Source organism: Rousettus aegyptiacus, unplaced genomic scaffold (genome assembly GCF_014176215.1).
Source record: "Rousettus aegyptiacus isolate mRouAeg1 unplaced genomic scaffold, mRouAeg1.p scaffold_m13_p_8, whole genome shotgun sequence".
NCBI classification, from domain to species: domain Eukaryota; kingdom Metazoa; phylum Chordata; class Mammalia; order Chiroptera; family Pteropodidae; genus Rousettus; species Rousettus aegyptiacus.
In genome coordinates, this window is record NW_023416311.1 from 106,307,549 (window position 1) to 106,330,268 (window position 22,720).

The window sequence follows — 22,720 nt, forward strand, 5'->3', positions numbered from 1 at the left end:
TAAGAAAGAAACTAGATATAGAGTTATCACTGCTGGTATGGTATTCTTGCTGAATGTTGAAAAGAAGATTGTGGGAGAAATGTTTATAAAACACTGCGCCTCCCCAAAACAGAATACATGTTCTTTTCATATTTGTTTCGTATGTTCACAAGACAGACCACACGATGTGCCAGAAAATAAAAATAAAAATAACTTAGCAGGATTGAAATAGTATGCTCTGTGACTAAAAACACTGAAGATATTCAGGGAAACCTCAAATATCTGTAAAATCAAAAACGTCCTTCTAAATAATGCATCATTCTGAGAACATATAAAAAGGAAGATCAGGAAATATTATAAACAAAATGAAAATTCAAATGCTACATGTAGAAAGATAATGACTTCAACTAAAATCATTATTCTTACAAAACTGATCACCTCAAATACTTACACTGGAATTGAAAGTCAAAAATAAACGACCGAAGCTTCTACCTTAAGAAGCCAGGAAAACGAAGTAAATCCAAATTAAGTTGAAGAAAGGAAATAATAATGATAAGAAAAGAGATCAACAAGATAGAAAATAAAAATAAAATGAAGAAAATTAAAAATGACGAAACAGATTCTTTGGAAAGATCGACAAAATCTATAAAAGTCCTAGCTAGATTAATCAAGAGAAAATAAATGATAAGTATTTGAAATGAAACGGAGTTATCACCATGGATAGAGCCTATAGACGTGGAAAGAATAATAATGTACAACTTTATGATAAAAAAAGGGTTGAACAAGCTGGATGAAACAGACAAACATGTTTAAAAACACAGCTTACCAAAGCAGATGGAAGATGGAACAGAAAATCAAATTACCCTTACTTTTTTTTTTTTAATTAAACTTGAGTTTTTAAAAAATCTTCCTACAAGTGAAACTACAGGCACATATGATGTTCAAGTGTGAGATCTGTAAACCATTTAAGGAAGAAATAAGACCACTTGACACACTCTTACCCATAGAGGAAGAAAACCTTTCCAATTCTCTTTATGAAGTCAATACGAATCTGATATTAGACATTCCAAAATACAATAAATAAATAAAAAACAAACAAACAAACAAATTGTAGACCAAGTACAGACCAAAATCCTTTATGATATAAAGAAAAACACACTTAACATGCTATTAGGTACATCGAAAGGAGGGACATTTAAAAAGTACCGTACAGCATTCACGGTTGTTTTCACTTCCAAAAATCAGTCTCCACCCCAAAGCATGCCAAACCCTGCATGAATTCCGTGTCCTACGGGCTCCTGGCTCCTCAATTTCACATCATCCTAATCTGACAACTTCCTGCTTCACTCCATTCAGCACCTATTCTTTAGTTACTTTCTGGAATTTGCTATCATCTGAAACTCTTCTGCATTTGAAATGTTTAACACTACCAGCCAATGAACCGATTCAATTTCTCCACATCTATTAACCTGGTTTTTGTTGGTTCATTTGTTTTTTGGTCTGTAACTTAGATTCCAGAGCTGTCATTTCAATCGCTGTGTTGAGGATAGTCTAAATTTCATTCTTCTGCATTCATTCATGTTTTCTGGCAATATTTCTTTTCTAGAAAAGCTAGTAATCTGGTCTATGCTTCCACCTACACAGTTTTGTACAACAAGGAAAAAAATCACACAGTCACAGAATAGGTGGTTTATACCTAAATTTAAAATCACTATTCTTAGCACCAATAAACACACTTATAGTCAAGTATATAAAACTCTTGGCATTCTACTTCAAAGAAAACACAAATAGCCAAACTGTTTTTCCATAAACTTTCCATCAGCAAATAAATGTACATATTAAAAAAATTAAAATACTTGAGCCCCGCTATTTCTTCCTCTCCCCTTATTATATGGGAATAAGATTCTGTCCATCTGCTACTTGTTTCCCATATCTGCCTTCATGTTATTTTAATCTGCCCTAGTCTTTCAGGGCTTGTGTTAGAAAAATAAAATAAAACCCCATGAATCCCACACACTCTTCTAGGTACTTCTCTACTTTATCATTATCTATTCCTTTGTGAAATGCATTAATTGTCATTTTGCTAGAGGAGCTCTAAGTAAGCATAAACAGAAACATCATGACAATGAAACTAATGGACAGTTGAAGACGTCATCCCGTCATTTACTCTTTTGCCTAAATGCCCACTTTCTTTGTGTTCAAGTTGAACACCTTCTCTGTTTCTTCTGTTAGTCTTCATAACACTAGTTTCCTTATTTTCCTTCTGAAACTAGTTATTTTTTCCCCTTTTTTCATTTAATAATAAACCTTGGCCTTCATCAGGAGTTCTCCACGGGCTATTTCATCCCTCTACATTCTCTTCTTAGGATTTCACATTAATCTTCATGGATCCAATTTCCACCTCTCAAATTCAGTCTCTACGTTTTATAGCTCGGTCTTAAACTACTCACATATCTACACTGCTACCCTCGATTTTCACACCAATGCATCAAAAATTAATACATCCCAAATCACCCTAATATCCTTTACTCAGAGTAATGCATTTTTGTTCTATAGCTTGAGAAAATTCAAAGAGAAAAACAAAATAGAACAGACAGGAGCTAGAATTCATAGGAAGAGAACTCATAGAGAACAGTAGATGAGTAGCCTTTGAGATGTAAGCAAACTCATATGGTATTGATCGGAGATGGTAAGTAAGCAAGCAATCATAAGACAAAGGCTGAATGTGTAAACTACATCAGGTATGCATAGTACGTTAGTGATCTGGAAGATATGATAAGGATATATAGAATGGAATTTGCATTTTTTAAAAAATATGAGGGAAACAAGAGTTTTGCTTTAAAACAGAAAGGACGGAAAGACCAAATGATAAATTCTACATTGTGACACTTCCGGAAAAGCAGGTTTATCATCCCTAAATCAGCCGTCATTTGGCAACACCCATTATAGGCCTGTTTTGGACCCACGTTCTGCCAAGAAACTCCGATGTCACTTAGGGCTCATCATCAGGCTCACGGGGGAGCAACAACTGTGGTAAACGTAAGTGGCCGATACCCCATAGGTTGGCTCCAGGTGCAGTGCGACTGCTAAACCCCCTTCTTTAACTTCAGTTCTCCTTATAATCACACCGTCGCTGGGGGGAACTGGTACATCTGAGATAGGACCTAAGGACACTGCCTAACACGGGCTCAGGTAACACGATCTTTCCATTCTCTTGCATGTTATCATGAGGTTAACTCACCCCATCTCATTCTCCTTGCTTTACTTTGTGTCAGGAATGAATTAAACAAAGCACATATTGTTGTTGGCATCTTAATCTAGTCTGTGACCATTTCTGTTCCATGATCTTTAAAACACCTTGCTTAATAGCACACCTGAGAGGCAACTAGGCAATTTTTCATATCATACTCTCCTCTCTCAAGTTCTTCTTCTATTTTCTGTCTCTTTAAAAGGCGCCAACATTTATATCAATGATTCTTATCTGGAAGCATTTCCAACAATGGATCTGACTGTGGAGTCAGGGATTTGTCTTCCTTTAGTGTTCCTCAGTCCCTCGCTGGCACTTGTGGCTGTGCCAGGTCACCTTTAACTGTCATAGGCCTTCGCTGGTCAGGAGTTGTAAGAAAAACGTCTGCCCACCAAAGTACCCTCTAAGTTCCACAAGGCAGGAGTTATGTCTGCATCACGAGCATCACATCTCTAACGGCCAGCAAAGGGCTCCCGACTGATCGATGCCATCTGTACTCTCCTCTGACAAACGAACGCTTACTAGAATTTCTTTCGCGTAGTAGGAATTTATACTGTGCTAAGAGAGGACTGGACCAGAAATAATCTCTAAAAAGAAATTAGAGGACAGGGACATTTTGCCTTGAAAGAAAAGCACTGACTTTGTGATAGGACGCGTTGATAACAGTAATAGAGGTTGAAGTACAGCTTATCTTTTGTTAAAAAAGTTCATGCTGTGAAAACGCAACATGCGAACGAATGTACGAAATTCACTGAAAGTTCAGCTTTAATCAGCTTTGAATATTAACCCAGACGGCTAAGAGTTTGTTTGCTCTTTTTAATCTTCCCTCTTTTCCCCGCACTATTAAAGGAAGCTCAGAAATTACTGACAATTAATATTCCTTTGCTTCATTTTTCCCATAATAAAACGGATAAAATATTCAAGTAATTTGTTATATTTGTATCTCTAAGAATTAGACAAATCGGCAGTGTAAGGAAGTTTCAGGGTGACTACCACATACTCCTACATTTCAAAATTTAAAAATTTTTTTCCCTGCATAAGCCTCTAAAGAGAAATCTATTTATACATTGTAAAACTTGTGCCAAAATAATAATTTTCAAAAGACCTAATTTGAGGAGAATATTAGACATTTACCAATGTTCCATAGGAAATTTTTCATTTAAAAAATCAAATGATAGTAATTAACCTAATAGTTAATACAACTCTTGTTAAAATAAGTGCCATTCTTTCATGCATGTCTATATATTTAATATTGAATTAAAATTTGAACACAGAAATGTTAATTCACTATGATGTATGACTATTTCTTTGTGAATTTTTTATCTCCCTTTAATGCTGTAAAATATCAGGTTTTTTTTTTCTTTTTAAATATTGTTTCACTAAAGAAATACAACTTGGTGATTTGTTCCTCGAATGAAAGTTTTCGATAATATAATTCCTTGGCTCCATTCTTCTTTTTTTCTCCCAGTTATCGTTTACAGTTTAAAAGCTTCGGCTAGTCGCCCAGCATGCTACTGAGTTCCACCTTCGTATTTCCACACGACTACTGCAATTTTAACTCCTCTACAACAGAAGCCCGAATTCAAGGCAACCAAAATTAATCTCACCTGAAGCCACCTCCACACCATTGTCCAAATCATATTCCTGATTCCCAGCTCTGACTGTTCTATTACTCTGCTCAGAAATCTTATATTGCTCATCATTTCTTATTAAATAAAGTTTCTTACTTTCAAGGAACTCCATGAGTCATTCCTGAAAATCTCTTCCTTGCCTTTCCCCATGCATTTTCACTCAATGCCTTCTAGAACTCTGCCTGCTGGCCAAAGCACACGTGCCTCCTCCCTCGAAATGTCTGTCGGCTTTGCACAGGTCCATGTGTTTGAAACGCCTTCTGAAAGCACCTAAAGTTTTGATATTTTATCTCCGCTTCGGTATTAGATGATATGCATTCTCCTTGATCAGGAACACACTAGAAAGGAGACAGAGCTTCCTGTGCGAGCCCACGAGTCCTTCTCGTGTGCTTCATTTATGGTTCTGGCCACATACTCGTCTTAGTTTTTGCTTCTCAGGTTTCCTTTGCTAGCTTATGAAGTACAGAGACCAGGGACCTTGCCTCATTTGTATGGGAATTCTGCACAGAACCTAAAACTGTTGATAAGTAGAACATCTTGCAAGCACTCAACTATTTATTTACTGAGTAAATGAATAATGTAGCAAGTACCCACAAAGTAAGGGAACAACATTAAGACTGTTTCACAAATGCATTCACCATCGAAGAGTGAACTATTCTTGTAATCGCACATTCTGGAAAATATTAGTTAGCTATAGTTTCAGGAAGAAGCTTAGCAAGATAACTTTGTCATTTTTTTAATAATCTGTTTCTAGTTAATATTATTTAAAAGTAATACTTTATTTGAACATGAAATGTATACATATAATATAAAAATCCAAAGATACAAAATAAAGTGGACGCTAAAATACAGTCATCCACTGGTATCTGCTGGGGACTGGTTCCAAGACTCCCACGGATACTAAAATTCACAGATGCTCCAGTTTCTTATATAAAATGGCTTAGTAGCTGCATATAACCTACATTTGCCTGTAGGCTACAGCAGGGTATGTCTACACATCACTTCATTCACACGGATATGGCACAGTGCCTTCATCTGGCAAATTCAAGTCTTGCTTTCTGGAACATTCTGGAATTCTTTTTTTTTTTTTTTTTTTCAAATATTTTGATCCCTGGTTGGTTGAATCTGCGGGTGCAGAACTGGGGGTACAGAGAGCCAGCTGTAATTTGCTATAATTTCTCAACCCTTCCTCGTGCCATTCCAAAGAGGCAATCAATTTTACCAATTCTATGTATTTTTCCAGAGGTAATCTACATATACGCAAGTTTAGTTCTGTATATTCTTTTGACCTTTTATAGATGTTAGCATTTTTATACAGAATATTGTCCACCCTGTGTTTCCACTGAAGAAGTCACTTGGAGATTTTTAGAATATACATGCTGTCTTCATTGTTTATAATGTTCTTAGTGATTATACCATAATCTATCAGTATCTGTTTAGACATCTATTAAATGGCACGTAGTTTTTTTCCATTCTGTTGCTATTACAAAACCTTGTTTCAATGGATTATTTTTGCACATGTATCTCTTCACATATCTATAGCAAAACTAAAAAATAAATTTCTTAAATAGGAATTACTGGATCAAATTGTTTATTAATAGCTATTTTTATAAATATCACAAAATGTTTTATGCATAGATGCTAAATTATTTATCTGTGTGTAACAAAATACCAAATGCAAAATTAAAGCTTAAAACAATGTACATTTATTTTCTCACGGTTTCTATGGGACTGAAGTCCGGCTGTGTCTTAGCCAAATTACCAAGGTGTCAGCTGGGGCTACAGCCTCACCTGAATGCTCGACGGGGGAAGAATCATCTCCCAAGATGATTCGGGTAGTACACAGAGTTCATTATCTTGCACTTTAGGATGGAGGACTTCACTTTCTTACAGACTATTGGCTGAAAGTCACTCTCAGCAAATAGAGGTCAACCTCAATTCTTTATGCCCTGGGCCCCCCAGCGTGGCCACTTACAACATCAAAACCAGCAAGCCAGAGAATCAACAAAATGGGCATTACATCTTATATGACATAATTACAAACATGTATGTAATCACATACATCCCATCCCCTTCCCTGTATTCCAGGGGTCCCCAATCCCTAGGCCACAGACCAGTACCGGTCTGTGGCCTGTTAGGAACCAGGCCACATAGTAGGAGGTGAGCAGCGGGCTAGGGAGCAAGGCTCCATCTATATCTGCAGTCACTCCCCAACGCCAGCATCACCGCCTCAGCTCCGCCTCAGATCATTAGGCATGAGGTTCTCATAGGAGCACAGGTCCCTGATGCCAAAAAGGTTGGGGACCACTACTGTATTCTTTTAGAGGAAGTTACAGGTGGCACCCGCCACACTCAAGAAGAGTACTCATAGGCCTGAGTACCCCAAAGCAGGGATCATAAAGGACAGCTCTGAATGTATCTGCCACCAATGACTTATCAATTTAGAATCCTATCATATATGCGAGCATGCCTTATACGCCACACCCTCACCAAGTGGAGACCAGGGTTTTGATTGCTTCCAGTCTGAGAGCTAAAAACAAATGCTATCTCAGTGCAGTTTTAATTGGTATTTATCTCGTATCATGTAGGCATAACACCTTTTTTACATATCTAACTGAAATAAATATTTCCTTCTTTGTAGACTATTCATGGTGCCCACTTTTCTGTATTTTAATTGGTTTTCTTTGTATCATTTTTTAATATTGACTTGTAGGAATCATTTACATGGTTTACAAAAGCCATTTATCTCTAATAATGTTGCAAATGTTTATTCTTATCTGGTGATTTGTTTTTAGATTTTGAGGATTTTCTTTATTATGCAGAGATTTTTTTTCCCCTTTATTTAAAATAGTTAAGAAAATGACGTAATTCAAAACTAATTTTCAGGTAGGTGATTTAAACGTAAAAATATATATATACACAAAGGAACAAAAGTATGTACATAGGAACAAAAAAAGCACCACAAGGACGATTTCTTAATTTTCACTCTACTGGGAATGGAATTTGCTAGAAGCCCATTTTCAAGAGTTCTGTGCTGCGTAGGTGGGAAAGTGAGCTCATGCTACATGCCCGGACTAAACTGCTAGCTTTTTGGAGAGACCTTCAGGTAGATCAATGATTAGGATCCCCAACGAGAGACCAAGCCCATGTCCTCAGGACAGTTGCCACTAAGCTGAGCCCTTTCCCTGCTGGTGGGAAGCTACTTCCAGCCCCGCCCCCTTTGTAGCCAACAAGCAAGAAATCTGTATTCCAAAGTCACATCCTCGATGATGTCATCCTTACTGTGTAAAATTTCAACAACATCCCTCATACGTCAATCTTTTTTTCTTCTTTACTTCTTCCTTTGCTCTTTTCACTAAGATACCATCTATTTAACTTGTCTTTTCCTCTCTGTCTCCACAGTAAAGGTAAGCTCCATGACAACGAAGACTTTGCCTGCTTCCGTCATGGCTGATGCTAGCGTCAGCATGGGCCATGACACGGAGGGCACAGTAAGTATGGACTCAAGTCCATGCTCTGTACTGAACGACTGAATGAAGGAAAAGAGAAGCAAGATACAGATGGGAAAGCCACGAAGTGGAACTCCCTCAAACTATATCGAAATAAACAGAAGCTCCCAAATGAGCTGCCCAAATTAAGCATGATTAAGACAAAAAATGTTGGTAATTGGCCATGTAACCTCACCATAAATGCATGCCCACATACGAACATGGATACATGCATATGTACATATTGTTAAAAGGACGATAGAATGCGAATATTTAATAAGTAACCATGAGTTAAAGTTACCCCAAGAAGCAGAAGAAAACTGTTGTGTGTTTTTAAATAGGCCTTAATAAAAATAAGTAATAAATCAATAAACCAGGAGCTTAAAATTATGATAAAATCCTGGAATGTAGGCAAAAGGAAAGTGTTTGCCAAGAAAAATAGCTAATAATTCACATTAAAAATCCATAAAATAAATTAGGAGTAGCAAAGAACAGAACATACAATTTTGAAAGAAACTTGAATCAACATATTAAAATTTTTAAAATTCACTTGACAGGTCTCCAAAGGGTTGTTAACAGCTAACAGGTACTTTCTGCCTAAAAGTGACAGACATTTAGAGCTTGATATATTCCACTAGAGAACATAATTCCTCCGTGAGAAAATATAGATGACTTATTTGCATTTGGCCCTTTTCTCCTTTTCATATTCTCCTGTTGTCTTAAAGAAGCCTCACGTGAAAAATCCGAGATGGTCCATTTATGCAATATAAGTTATTTTCCTTGGGTATTCAATGTAATCTGTATTTAAATATATTTGAATTTGATTCCTTAAATTCATCTCGTGACAATCAGAAGCTTTATTATAGAATTCTCAGAAAGCCTCCTGTTATCTATTTTTTGCTAACTAGACACTTGAAGAATTATTAAAACCTAATCTTTACCGTATTTTTAACAAAGGTTCAATGATTGGGAAAATCAGGGTGTTAATTTAAACTAGCACATTTAAAATAAATTTAAAATTTTTAAATAAAAATGAAACTTTAACAAACCAAGGCATCCCGAGTCCATGGGACTCAACACAATAATGTCCTTGAATATTATATTTAATTGAATAAGTCGCTGGGCCTGAGTCAGGTCCATGCCATTCCCCACCTAACTACTATCGGTATCCACTAACAGGAGTGGTGTGTGGACATCCCAGCAATTTTTTTTTTCTTAAATTTTGGTGCAAGGAGAAAGTGAGGAAGGTGTGCCATATTACTTACACTGAAAAAGCAACAGAGTCTCAACAGCAATGAGGAACTGCCTACGACTAAGAAGTCCCATGACTTTTAAGTGCGTGCTGCCCTTTAGTTGTCAAAACATAAGTTAACAATCGACCTGAATTGAATTAGCTGTTTTGAAGCTTTCTTAACAAACCTGCTAGATCAGAGCACGGGAAATTTTTTTTTCATATTTTCTTACCATAATATCGCCAACACTTACATCAGAGTTATGAACAAACAGGCATTTGTTAAATACTTATCACATATGACATGCTTGCTATATATATATATATATATATATATATATATGTGTGTGTGTGTGTGTGTATATATATATAAATGTTTTTATTTTTATATTTATATATAAATGTGTAAGACATTTGTTTTTATTATTCCATCATGTGGAAGAATGTTCTCATAAAATTACTGGTGATTATCTCCAGTGGGATTTTCTTTAGAAAAAAAAATTAATTTTCTTTAGGTAGCAGATGGGGATTTTCACATCAATTTTAACCATTCGAATTGTAACTTCTTCATAACAATTTAATTTTAACTTTGAATTCCATTCTGCCTGCTAACGGAAAAATGATGTCAATTCCAGAAAAGCTCAGTGAATTGTTTTTTTCCAAATAGACTTCAAGATTGAAATTCTTTCTATTGAAAATTCAAACTCAGCCTCCTCCGTGAGTGCCCGTCCACATCCGTCAGCCTATTGGCTGCAACCCCTGGGCCGCGGACACTCCATTCTGCCTTCAGCCTCCTCCACCCACCTGATCCGCTAAGCCACTGCCACCATACTGCTCTCCGGTCACAGTTACTCTAGTCTCTAGTGCAGGGCTGGACTTGCCTATTCTGGAAAAGATCCACTGTTGCCTGTTTAGTTGACCCGCACAAGACCAAGCACTCGGATTCTGCCGAAATGATATGGTGTTCCTTTCCCCACTCCACCCATTAAGTTCTGCCTTGAGGAATACGAGTCACTCTTCAGAAACGTCCATCTGTAATTAAACCTCCTGCTGCTTCTTCCAATTCTCCAAAGTTTTGCCAGCCATGGAACTTTTTCTCATTTGGAGCTGTAGACCAAAGTCCTTCATCAATGCACAGCAGTCACAAAGCAAGCATTTGCCATACTAGTCTCCAAACCCCAGGGCGCGCTGCTCGGGGGCACTTGGAATGATCTACACTTGAACTTCTGTGCCTATTTATCTTTTTTAGCTTCTTTATAATTGTAGTTTTGTGTGGTTTTCATTATAAATGACATATTACCTAAAGAATACACATAATGTATAAATAGATACACACCTACACTCGCGCTGGCCCTCCAAGCCCTAGCACAACTGTGCCATGCCAAACACAACACTTGTGCTTTCGGGCACAGCAATTATGTGTCAGGTTCCGCAGGGAAAATGCAAAGCTGAGTTTTTCCAAAATCAAAATATTCTCTCCAGCAAGAGGAAGCCTTTTTCTTGAAGACCACTGTCTTCCCTTTGAATTTTAATAGCCTATTTTACAGCTCGGAAACTACAACTTCATTTTATTTCTGTTTTGCCAAACCTTGAAAAAACATCTCTGCATAAACTGTTTTTGTCATGTTACTGTAGGAAATAATTATTTCCACAATTTTGTTTATAATGCACTTTCTAACTTATTTTGGGATGGAGCTAACTCTCTACTTACGGTTTTGAAATTTTTCAATGATACAAAAGAGTTAAAAGAATAGCACAATGAATAAATAACATTTACCTAGATTTATACCTATTAGCATTATTAGCTTTTCACCAACTTTGCGTGCGCTCTTGTCTCTCCATTCTCTCTCTCATTTACAGTTCTGAAAACGTAGGAATATGTTGCAGACATCATGTCATTTCACATATAAATATTTAAAGATGTGTCCTAAAACAGGGGCATTCTTTTACATAACCAATATGCAATCATCAAGGGCAAGTGATACAGGACAGGGCAGTGTCCCCGAGTCGAGGATGCTGTGGAGGAGCCCAAGCCGTGCACAGACAGAAGAAGAGGGTCCTTTGGTGGAGACTGTGGAAAGAATTCAACACACACGCTAAAGTTAGAGTCCAAGGAAAGTTTATTAGAAAAGGGGTCACACTCAGAGTGTGGTCTCCTCTCAGAGGCAGAGTGCGAGAGGGACCCTGAATGTTCAGGGAGCTCAGTTTGTGTCTCTTTCTTCAGTCCCCATTAATCTGATGTGGACAGACAGTGAGGAAGGGGAAGGGGGAGAGTAGTAGCCTGCAAGGCCCTCTGGCAGTTCCCGGCCTTTGATGCGCACGTTCCCCGAGGTTTTAGCCATAGGGAAGGAAGGATCTTACTTGAGTAGGGTGGCCACTTAAAAGACTGTGGTTCCTGGTTCCCCTTCACGGGTGAGGGGAATGAGTTGTTGTTAATCCCAGCGGAAACCTTCCTTTGTTCTGTCTGGCCTCAGGGCTGATCAGCACAGTGCAGTCTCTGAATGTAGCTGGATTCACATTTTAATTCTCTTGCCTCCTCCCTACAAGGAATTTCGCATGGATACATCATCCAAACTTCCCGAATTTTCCCAGTAACATCCTTGGTAACTGCCTCATCTCACCCTAGGACTAAGCCGTCGCCTACATCACTTTGTGTTTAGTTACCGCTTTTTCAATCTTACAATGAGTACAAATTTGTATTAAAATGACTAATTCCCTAAAGAGTTATCAATAACAAAGCAACTAAGAAAAATTGAAGATTACTTTGCAATCATTTTCATGCTTAGAATACATTCCACTAAGAGTGGAAGTCAGGATTCTATGTTTAAAGGTGTCCTGGATCACCTTTTGCCTTCTTTACCCAGATCAATCTGATGCAGGTCTCCGTGGAGACAAAGAACACCTTAAATTCCCCTCAACTTGACTAAATTCACAGTGGTTTCCTAGGCCTGGCTTTTTTTTTTTTTTTTTTTTTTTTTTTTTTTTTTTTTTTTTAGTGCTTTCCTTTAGAAAAGTTGCGATTGTGAATTTTTTCTTTCCCTTTCAGATGTAAATCTTCCGCATCCCAGGAAATGTCTTTAAGGACATTCTTTCTCCAAAGGAGGGCCCTGGGCGCCATCCCTTTGAAATGCAATCAAGGAGGAAGCTAGGGCTCCCAGCTCCCAGTCTCTGGAGGCTGGTAGGAGCCCAGCACCGCAAACCAATGTGAGGAGGAGGCAAGAGAATTAAAATGTGAATCAAGCTCCAGAGACTGCACTGTGCTGATCCCGCCCCGCGGCCAGGCCAGGCAGACACCTGCAGAAGGAAGGAAGATCTCTGCTGGATTACTCACCACTCATCCCCACACCTGTGCAGGGGAACCAGGAGCCGAGAGCCACTCTCTGTGGCTGAAACCATGGGAACTGATGGATTAGAGCCTAGGAAGTGGGAGCGGGCTTTTCGCTCTATGTATGCTTACCTTTTCAAGCTACACACCCTTCCCCTTTCTCACTGCGCCTTCATATCAAAGGAAATGGGCTAACAAAGTCTTTTAAACAATAACTCACAGGAACTAAGGAATAATATATAAACTAAATTCCCTAAACACACCCCCCTACACACACACACCATCTTTCCAAGCCTCTCTTGGTCCCTCTCATTCTGTCTCTGGGAGGAGATCACACACTCTGTCTGTGGAGTTTTACCACTTTTCTAATAAATTTTCCTTTTGACTCTAACTTTGGCGTGTGTGTTGCATTTTTACCACACTCTCCACCAAAGGACCCTCTTCTCTCTGCACGGATGGGTCTCCCGCCCCTACTCGGACATCTGCCCGGTCCTGTATCAAAACTACCTCCTGTCTGGAAGATAACAAAAGAAAAAACTTTACTCTTCCTTTGGAAAAGCCAATTAGCAAACATACATGGCCTATGATCCCTTCTACCCGTCAGTGTGAATTCTGTAATTCTGACCAGAGGATTACGACCTCTGATTTCTTATTATTTCCATTTTTTTCTTTTCTCTATCCCATTATTATTATATTATTATTATTATTTTACCCTTCTGATTCCCTTCATTTTATGTTTTTTTCTTGTATATAGCATTTTGAAGGTTATGTTTTACAGGCCAATCTCAAATTTCTATTTTTTAATACTTGAATGAAGCCCATCAGCATTTATTTATATAACTACTCAATTGTTCTTACTCTGTCAAAATATTTTTGTTCGTGTGATTTTTTTTTCTTCATGCTGACTCTAATTCACAGTTATTCCGCTTTCTTTTGAGTTTTTAGAGATGTTTGTATTTTGTTCTAGTGGTTTATACAGATGTACAAATATAGTTACAATGCCTTCGATCCTTCTTCCTTTATTTAGGAGTCTAATATTGGGTTTCGGTTTCATGTTATATATTTGACTTCCACTTACTAACGATGTGAAAGTGAATATGTTTATATTAATTTCTCTTTGTTTACACTACTCGCAAATTTTTACACTGCAATATTTCTATGGTGTTACATATATTTTTTTCCACACATGAATCCACTTTTGTTGTAGTATGACATCTACAATTACACATATTCAATTTCCTCCATCATTTCTTTGGGAAATTTCCCCCCTTTAATTCTTGACTGGATGAAACAATTTTCTACTGGATCATTTGGTATTTTTCATGAACCCCTGATTTTTGTCATATTGAAACTTTTCTGGTCTTGAATTTTGAATTACAGCTTGGCTAGATTTAAAATCTCTCTTCGCACTTTCTTTCCTTCTTTATATTGAAAATGCTGGAGTCTCTCTGATCTGTAGATTTCATCTAAGTCCAATGTCGACCAGATTTCCTTTCCGTCGTAGCTGACTCGGTCTTTTTATCCTAAGGCCTGGAGTATTTTCATTTATTACTGACATCACCATTTTATCAGAATGTCTTGATTTTGAAAAATCTAGGACAATTTTTCCAGGAATATGGTGACCTTGTTAAAAATAAATTCAGGTCTGTTATGTCCAGAAAAATTTTTTGAATTATAGTATTCAATATATTTAGGTAGCATTATTTTTTTCTTCAAAGTTTCATTAAAAATAAAATGGATTTTTGTCCTGTCTTTTAGATAGTTCATTTCTTTACTGATCCATTTTAAAATCTTTAAAATTTTTCATTTTTTTCACTGTCTTTTTTATACTTTTGGTAAAATCTAACTTCCCTTTGATCTTTTGTATCTTAGTCCCAAATAATATTTTTTTCATTTTCTTCAATTACTACAGTAATTTTTTTCAATAATTCTTCATTTCTTTAATTCTCATTTAATGTCTTCCTGATTGATTTGATGTAGTTATTTATTCTTAGTTTTTTTAACATTCCTGAACAAGGAACTTTATCATGCCGGCAAGTGCTTATTTAAGGATATTTAATTCTGGTTCAGAGTGTGTGTTAAAGTTTTCTTCTTTGTGATCATTGTTGGTGGAGAATTTTTGCGATTAGATGTGTTTGAATTCTCGTATCCTGTAGTCTTCTTATTGTAGCTACCATCTGTTATTTTCTATTTCCTTTGTAGTACCTTATTTTCCTAGGTCAGATAAGATAGTTCTGCATAGATGGGGTGCAGGTCTGGAGTATAGTGCAGGGAACTGGTTACTTGCAAGCTACATGACCACTGACAGTGGCCATCGGTCCTTGGTTTGAAATTACTGAAAAGATTCCTGTGATACACTGTGTCTCACACATCACTTTACTTAGCTGTGAAAGTTGCAAAGCAGACAGACAGCACATGCCAGATGATGGGTTTATCAGAAGCCTGTGAAAAACGTCATGTGTAAGTCTCACACACTCACACATACACACGCACACACACGTACATTGTTTAGCCTCCTAATACGGCTACCAACCAACCTACCCATTAAGTCTCATTAGCAATCTTATATGTAGGTACCATTTCCCTGGTATCACGTGAACCAGTTAACCTAACTCAGCTTTCTTAACTAAATGCATTTAGCAGGTAGCGCTGCTGAAAGGCAGACCCAGAGCGGCGTGCGTGCTCTGCCACAGACACGGTGCGTGATTTAGGGAGCATTTCCCAGGGAAACCTACAACTCCATGATCAGCGAATAATGGTGGAGGCTCTGTGAGCTAAAACTGATTACTGAGAATGCAAAGCTATATTGAATATTATTTCAAAATATTATCCCGTAGTCTTTATAGTCCTCTGTTTTATTGCAACTTTTAAAAATGGACCTGCATCCCATCTATTAATTTTTAACAAAAAGTAAACACTCTTAATAGGGATGGCTATAAATCTGTCACGCTGTGATAATCGTAGATAAATAATGTCATTTTTTGAGATCTTCTATAATCTTCATGAGTCTGATTAGATTAGTTTTAAGTTTCCCTCCAGAATTTTAGTTACATTTCTTCTCAATATTTGCCTATGGTCAGAGAAGGCATGTCACGAATATTTAGCACAGTCCCTTTTGCTTCTAGAAAAGCAAATTCCTATGTCACTAAATTCTGTGAAGGCAAAGATTTATCTCTTGCTTTAACTTTTGAATCCTGATTCTCCCAGACAGGTGACTGACGCGTAGGCTTTTTTCACTGAATATCTTTTTGAATGTTAAATATTTTAATCTAATCACCAGATATACAGTAAAATTGATTTTTTAAAATCTATTGAAAAGATTCTGAATCTTGCGTCATCAATATACAATATTTGAGCTCGCTTAATAACCATGTTAACTTCATGATATCGTTATACGAGTGCCCGAAGGAAGTTTAATAACACAGCTGCATTTAGCATTAGAGAGAAATGGAGGAGAATCTGAATTATTTCACCTAGATAATAGTCAAGTGAAATGTAACCCATGAATCTAGGCAATCTCTCCACCATCAGTTAAAAGTACGGTATCAGAATAAAACAAATTAATGAAGTGAGACAGGGAGTTGTGCCTATAAAACAGTATTTCTATGACCTAAAAGGTGCGCAACAAATAAAGAAGCATAACAAAGGTCTCAGGGAGCCACTGGAGGAAAAAGTCCCAAATGCAACCTAAGATAACATCCCTGAGAGTTGGGCAGGTTAGGAACCAAAATGCTTCCAGCTGAAAATTATAGAAAAACTAAAATGAAATCCTGTGACCTTACTGATATCAGGGGGGCTGCTGACAAGACTGTAGGGACAGAGCACCTATTACGGGATTGTCACCAGAGGGGGGAGAAATAATGTCTCCCAAGCCTGCCATGTATTATGACCTTTGTTGTGGTTCTGGGTGATTTACACTTGGCGACGAAAATCCGAAAATCCGTTAGGTGCCTTTAGCAACCAGGAAAAGTGATAGTTCCTGAGAACAACTCCTGCAGCCAAGAAATCCATTCTTCTCTCAGAATAAGTTGGAACACTCTCACACACAGTCTTGTAATGCCCTTTCGGGAATTGTCAAGCTTAAGAGAGTAGCTTTTATTCTCCTGAGTAAGCTTCACATGCAGGGGGAAACTCTGAAAATCTCTTGTTAAACTGATGGAGGAGAAGAGTATGCATGACAAGATGTGAAATTTAATAATAAACTCGACTATGCAGTTTTGAGCCTGATGATTATCAAGAACTGAAAAAAAATTAATCACTAGATATACATGATACGTCTTTAGTTCATAAGCTATCAAGTAATTGAAAATGGAGAAGTAAAATCCGCAATACGTATCTGATTTTACTTTTGGTGTTTGCCATTTGTAATTTTTTGAGATGGTTTTAATTAAGAAACTTTAAAATGTTGTTTTTCTTTTTTCTTTCTTTTTTTTTTTTTTTTTTTTTTTTTTTTTAACCAAATATAAGTAGGGGTAAGGAACATCTTGTTTGAGGAGCAGTCCCAAGATGCCCACTCAACCTCGACCCTTTCTGGCTGTCATCCTGTCCCCCACCGTGTGGCCCCCGGCGCTGCCGGTTACGATGGGGGAGGACAGGGGCCGCGGTGCCCTAGAGAAACGCTACCGTCCACCACGGATCTCAGCGAACGCATGGATATGGCGTCCCGGCCTTGCCTCAGCCTTAACTGCATCCGAATAAGCAGGGACCACTGGGCTCACGGGAAGGGAACGCCACAGAGAGAGGAGCATGAGGTCGCACGCTGAGGCCGTCGGCTGCGGAGAGAAGCGGCGTGGGGGGCAGGACGGGGCCACTGTCTGACAGCAGGGAGACGGGGCCTGAGCCGGCGGCCCGGGGCCCCCACCGCGGTCTGCTGCTTGCATTCTGCGGCCTTAAGGAACTTCCTGAACCTTCTGAGACCCTGTTCCCTCATCTATAAAAGGGGGGTTTTGATAGCATCAAAATCATGACGCCCATAGAGTCGTTGTGAGGATTAAACCACATAAAACTTCGAAACTACCTATAGCAAAATCTGGCACATACGCAGTGATCAGTGATCGACGACCCTTACCCATTATGAATTATAATTACAATGGCTCGAGGGGAAGTGGTCTGGCCTGGCGCTCCTCAGCTGTACTCCCTTCAGGCCTCACAGTCGGTACCACCTTCCTCTCTTTCGAGTGCATTCCACCTCATAACGCAGGCTTTCCTTATCCTGCCATCTACTTAGAAGAATGACTTTTCTCAAGTCCAGTCTCTAATCGAGACCAGCTCTCTGCACACATGCGTCAGCAAGGTCTGGGTGTGCTGCCGGAGGAAGCCAGTGCAGGTGTAGACAAGATCGAGGTCTCCTGCTGGAGGGACAGACCTTTCCCTCACTTCGACCCCATGGCACTGACGGAGCTGGGGCTTCTCGTGAGTGCACAGGTTGGGGATAATCCTCATCCCTCTCTGCTCTGAACTGTGCCCCCGCCTCCCCCAAGCGAACCCGCTTCATTCGCAGGCGTTCCTCTTTTTCACAGTTCCCTCCTGTACACAAAACCAGGCTGAAAATGGCCCTTCAGAACGGGGCTGACTTGTCCCATAAAGAAGTGCCCGCCTGTCCCCAGAGGCTGCCTGCAGTGTACATGGGAGTGTCAGGTATTGTTAAGAGGATTGTGTTTTCTTTCTACCAGCTTCAAATGTTTCTCTAAGTAGCAAAAGAAGAAAAAAAAAGTCACAAATTTATCTAACATCTTTAAATAAAGTGTAAAGGATAACATAATCACAACGATCCATTGAGTTATAAAATATTTCTTAGGTTTATTTCCTTTTGAGACGCTATCATCCACTCTCAACAGCTCTTGATGTTAAGTGGGGTTTTATTATCACCATTTTAGCTTTGAAGAGTTAAGTAAATTTTCCAATGTTATAGATACTCAACTCTGGCAGGAATTATCTGGTCATATAAATATCATCCTTTACTGTAACATATTAACCTAATTACTGATAAATTATTTATACATCTTTATATTACAGATATAAAGGCTAATAATGACATATCCATATAAACAGCAAATAGTCTCTTATTGGCTCTCTGGTTCCTTATGATAATTAAAACATTAGTATTTATCATTTCTTCATAGCACATTTTTCTAGACTTTTTTATTACTACATATTATGTTCAACGTGCAATTGCCATTTGTGATTATCCTTGACCTACATAAATAGCAATTTATTCTGATTTGAACTAATACTAAAATTAAGATTATATGAAGTATCCAAAAATTAGACATCTTAGCATTAAAAAAAAAAATCTCATTAACATAAGACTGTACAGCGGTCCGGGGGATGAACATAAAAGAGTGAATTTCTCATTATCTTTTAAATCTCCCCTCCTGGCCCACCCCAAACCTACATATTTTGTGTTAATCAATTTTGAAGTTTAGGGATAACACGCACCCCTCGACACATAATTAGTAAAGGCCTAAATATGCTCTATTACAAATCACTCACCAAAGAACAACGACGAGGCTCATTATATGTTAATTTACTTTTGGAAAATGAAAAATATCTTTGGACTCTCGGGAAATTCGGTGAAATACAGTTTCTGGACTAAAGTGTCAATTTCTTCCGGGAAAAGCAATCAAACGCTAAAACGAGACACGCGTTCTCGATGGTTTTATATGCAGCTCAGCCTGGCAAGCTGTTTTCGTGACCCACATCAGGAACGGGTGGAGGGGGACATGGTGGTGAAAGATGGTGGTAAAAGGCTGCGTGCTGGCCCGACGCGTCTGAACGGAGGGTGACAAACTCCAGGAAACACACTTCCGACAGTCGTTGCCGGCCGTGCGGACCACGTGGGAAGGACACGCTCCATGGGCCGGCAAGAGGAGAAAAATTCCGAGACACGTTGTAAAAGAGTTGAAAAATTAGCGGTGTGAGTTCAAAACGCATCTGTAAAACAGAAGCCTTGGTGGAGAGCAATCCTTTGCAGTTTTTAAGTCCTCGCTGCCGAAAATGACGGACATAAAGTCTAAAGTCATGGAGACTAGGTTGCAATAGGAACAATTACCGAAAATGGGCAGGATGAACACAGGAAAACAGCAAAGAGGAGAGACCGTCATTAGGTTTCCTACTAAAATGATTCAAAGATTTTTATCATTTATCTCTCTTATTGACAAAAATTAAAATACGGACCAAACAAATTAGAGATTGTTGGCCTCCCTTCCCAAAAAAGAAGTCAATTAAGATATTCCACCTACAATAAATATTTGTTACTAAAAAATATTTTGCACTTATCTATTTCTGTGCCACTTTCTGTACATAGTAACTTTTTTTGAGCATCAAGTCGCAGCGTAATCTTTTTGAACGGATTTCAAAAGGCGATTACATTCACTGCATGCAGTTTAACTGCACCCAAAGAGATGACACTATGAACAGCTGGGAACAAGTTTATTATTGCACTTGAGCTATGACAACCATAAAATAATAGCCACCAAGCTAATAGCAGCGGTAAGTATTCTTAATCAAAAGGAAAATCCAAGAACACAAGTGTTAAAAATAATACTGTAGGAAAAGAGTCTTAAAATGGAAAAAAAAAAAAACAGAGAGAACAATGATGACCTCAAAATATACATCTATAGAGCATTAAATAGTTCAAGAACTATGAGAGATCTTTTATTTCGCATTTTTGTCATCAACTGCTCTTGTTTTTATGTTTTCTCATGCAAAAAAAAGAAAAAGCACGTTTTCACTACATTCAAGAAAACAGCTAAAATGACTAACAGTGTCAGTGGTGGTGAGTGGATAGAGCGATAAATGCCCCTTACACATCTAGCCGGGATTTCAAAGTGTACCGCTAGGTTTGAAACCATTTGGGGATTTCTAATAAAGTGAAACATACCCTCTTCTCCATAACCTAGCAATTCTGCCCCTAAAGAAATGAGTGTAGCTATCTACACAAAGACTCGTACTCACAGCGGTAGTGCTGTTATCAGCCCAAACTAGATGATTCCAACATCCAGCAAGAGGTAGATGGAATATTTACTCAGCAAGAACGGTTCAAGCACAGACAAATCTAATATAACATGGAGGTCCCTCGGAATGTCAAAATAGCAGTTAATTTTGGTGTGTCCATATGTGCTGGAAAAGTACACGAGAGACTCTTATGTGGGCCAGGAAATGCTCTATACCTCAGCCTGGTTAGTAGTTAACTTTGTGCACCTATATAAAATCGCTGAGCTGTACACTTCAGATTAGCATTCTGAATATACTCTACTGCATGTATGTAATCCTGCAATGTAAAAACACAAAAAATAATATACTCCAAGTGCCTGAAATGGTTTATTTCATGACTCCATTCAACATACTTCATTTTGTTACATTCAAGTCATCTACTGTCAAAAGTAACTCTCTGAACGGGCTTTGTGTGGTATAGATGTCATTTACTCCTTAGTGGACGTGAGTTAAAGTGCCTTGCTTTCTCCCCGCAGCGAGTGGGGATCAACAAATTAGCTACTGTTTTAGGGTCAAGGAACAGGTAAATATATTTTGAGCATGGAACTGGATGTAGTCTTTAGGGTAGTAAAAAAGAAAAACCAGAAGATCAGAAAGAACTCTGTAAATAAATATAGAAAGTTGTCCCTTGAAAATATAAGTTACTAGAGCTAGCAACAGACAAAAAGAGATTTCTCCACCTCATACTATTCAGTTTTGGGAAATTAAGTCTAGTACTGTGAATACACTGGTTTAGACATATTATTAGTAAAACTGATTTTGTGGGGTGATATGAAAACCTAAGTAGGAAATATGGAAATTTTGATTAACTGATTTTCATGAGAAAATTTGCTATGACTTATACCCTTTCCTCACAAAAGAACACATTACAGAGGACTTTTTTAAAATATCATGTAAATTAGGGATGATTTCTACTGTACTTAAATTCAGTCATTTCAAAGTAAACATTAAGTGTTAAAAAGGAAATTGTGTCTACATGCGGGCTGCAATGTTTGCAGGTCTGAATTTCAACTAGGTCTCCTTAGAGAAATGTATAAAAGCAAAACCTATCTAGAGGGTAATCAGGAGACGCACAAAATTTTGCAATGTGGAGATGTTTTGATTTCACAATATCATTTTCAGAATATTTTCCTAAGGGCAGGTACTTTTAAGGATATGTGAATGTGACTTATTTAAAAACTAAAAAATTAAAACCTGCCTGGTGGGTTCAAGAGCTGGAAGCTGATTGGGAATTTAGTGCTTCCGTCCAATGGAATACTTGGTGGCCATTAAGATTACAAGGTAGATTTACGTGTATTGACAGTGGAAATTTCCCCGTATTAAAGAAAAAAAAAATTTAAAGGTTAAAGAATACATAGAATGACATATGTGTTATACACGTAGTCATCGGAGTCTGAGAGCTTACATCAAGGGACAGTGCTTGGCTTGGAAAGATAAACTGTAGAAAACCTTCTAATGCATTTTGAAATTTTTTTTCATTAAGCAAAAATTATAAACACTCAGCAAAATCACAGGTCACAGTTTTGTTTCCCAAACTGAAAGAACACGAATTAAAACTTGAAAATCATCTTCCAGTCCAATCCTAAAAAGCACAGCTTGTCAACAGTCCTCCGTCTACTGCTTAATAAATTAACAGTGAAAAAGTTCGTGCTATGCCATTTCCCCAATTTTCTCATGAAAGGATCTAATTTCCTCTTAAATGATAGAGCAATAGTTAAAGTATCTTTGTAAAACAATATATTAATTGTGAGAACGATCACATACTTTACATAATTCTTTCTCAAAGAATTCTACATTCAATTAGTAAGCACAGGGAAAGACCAA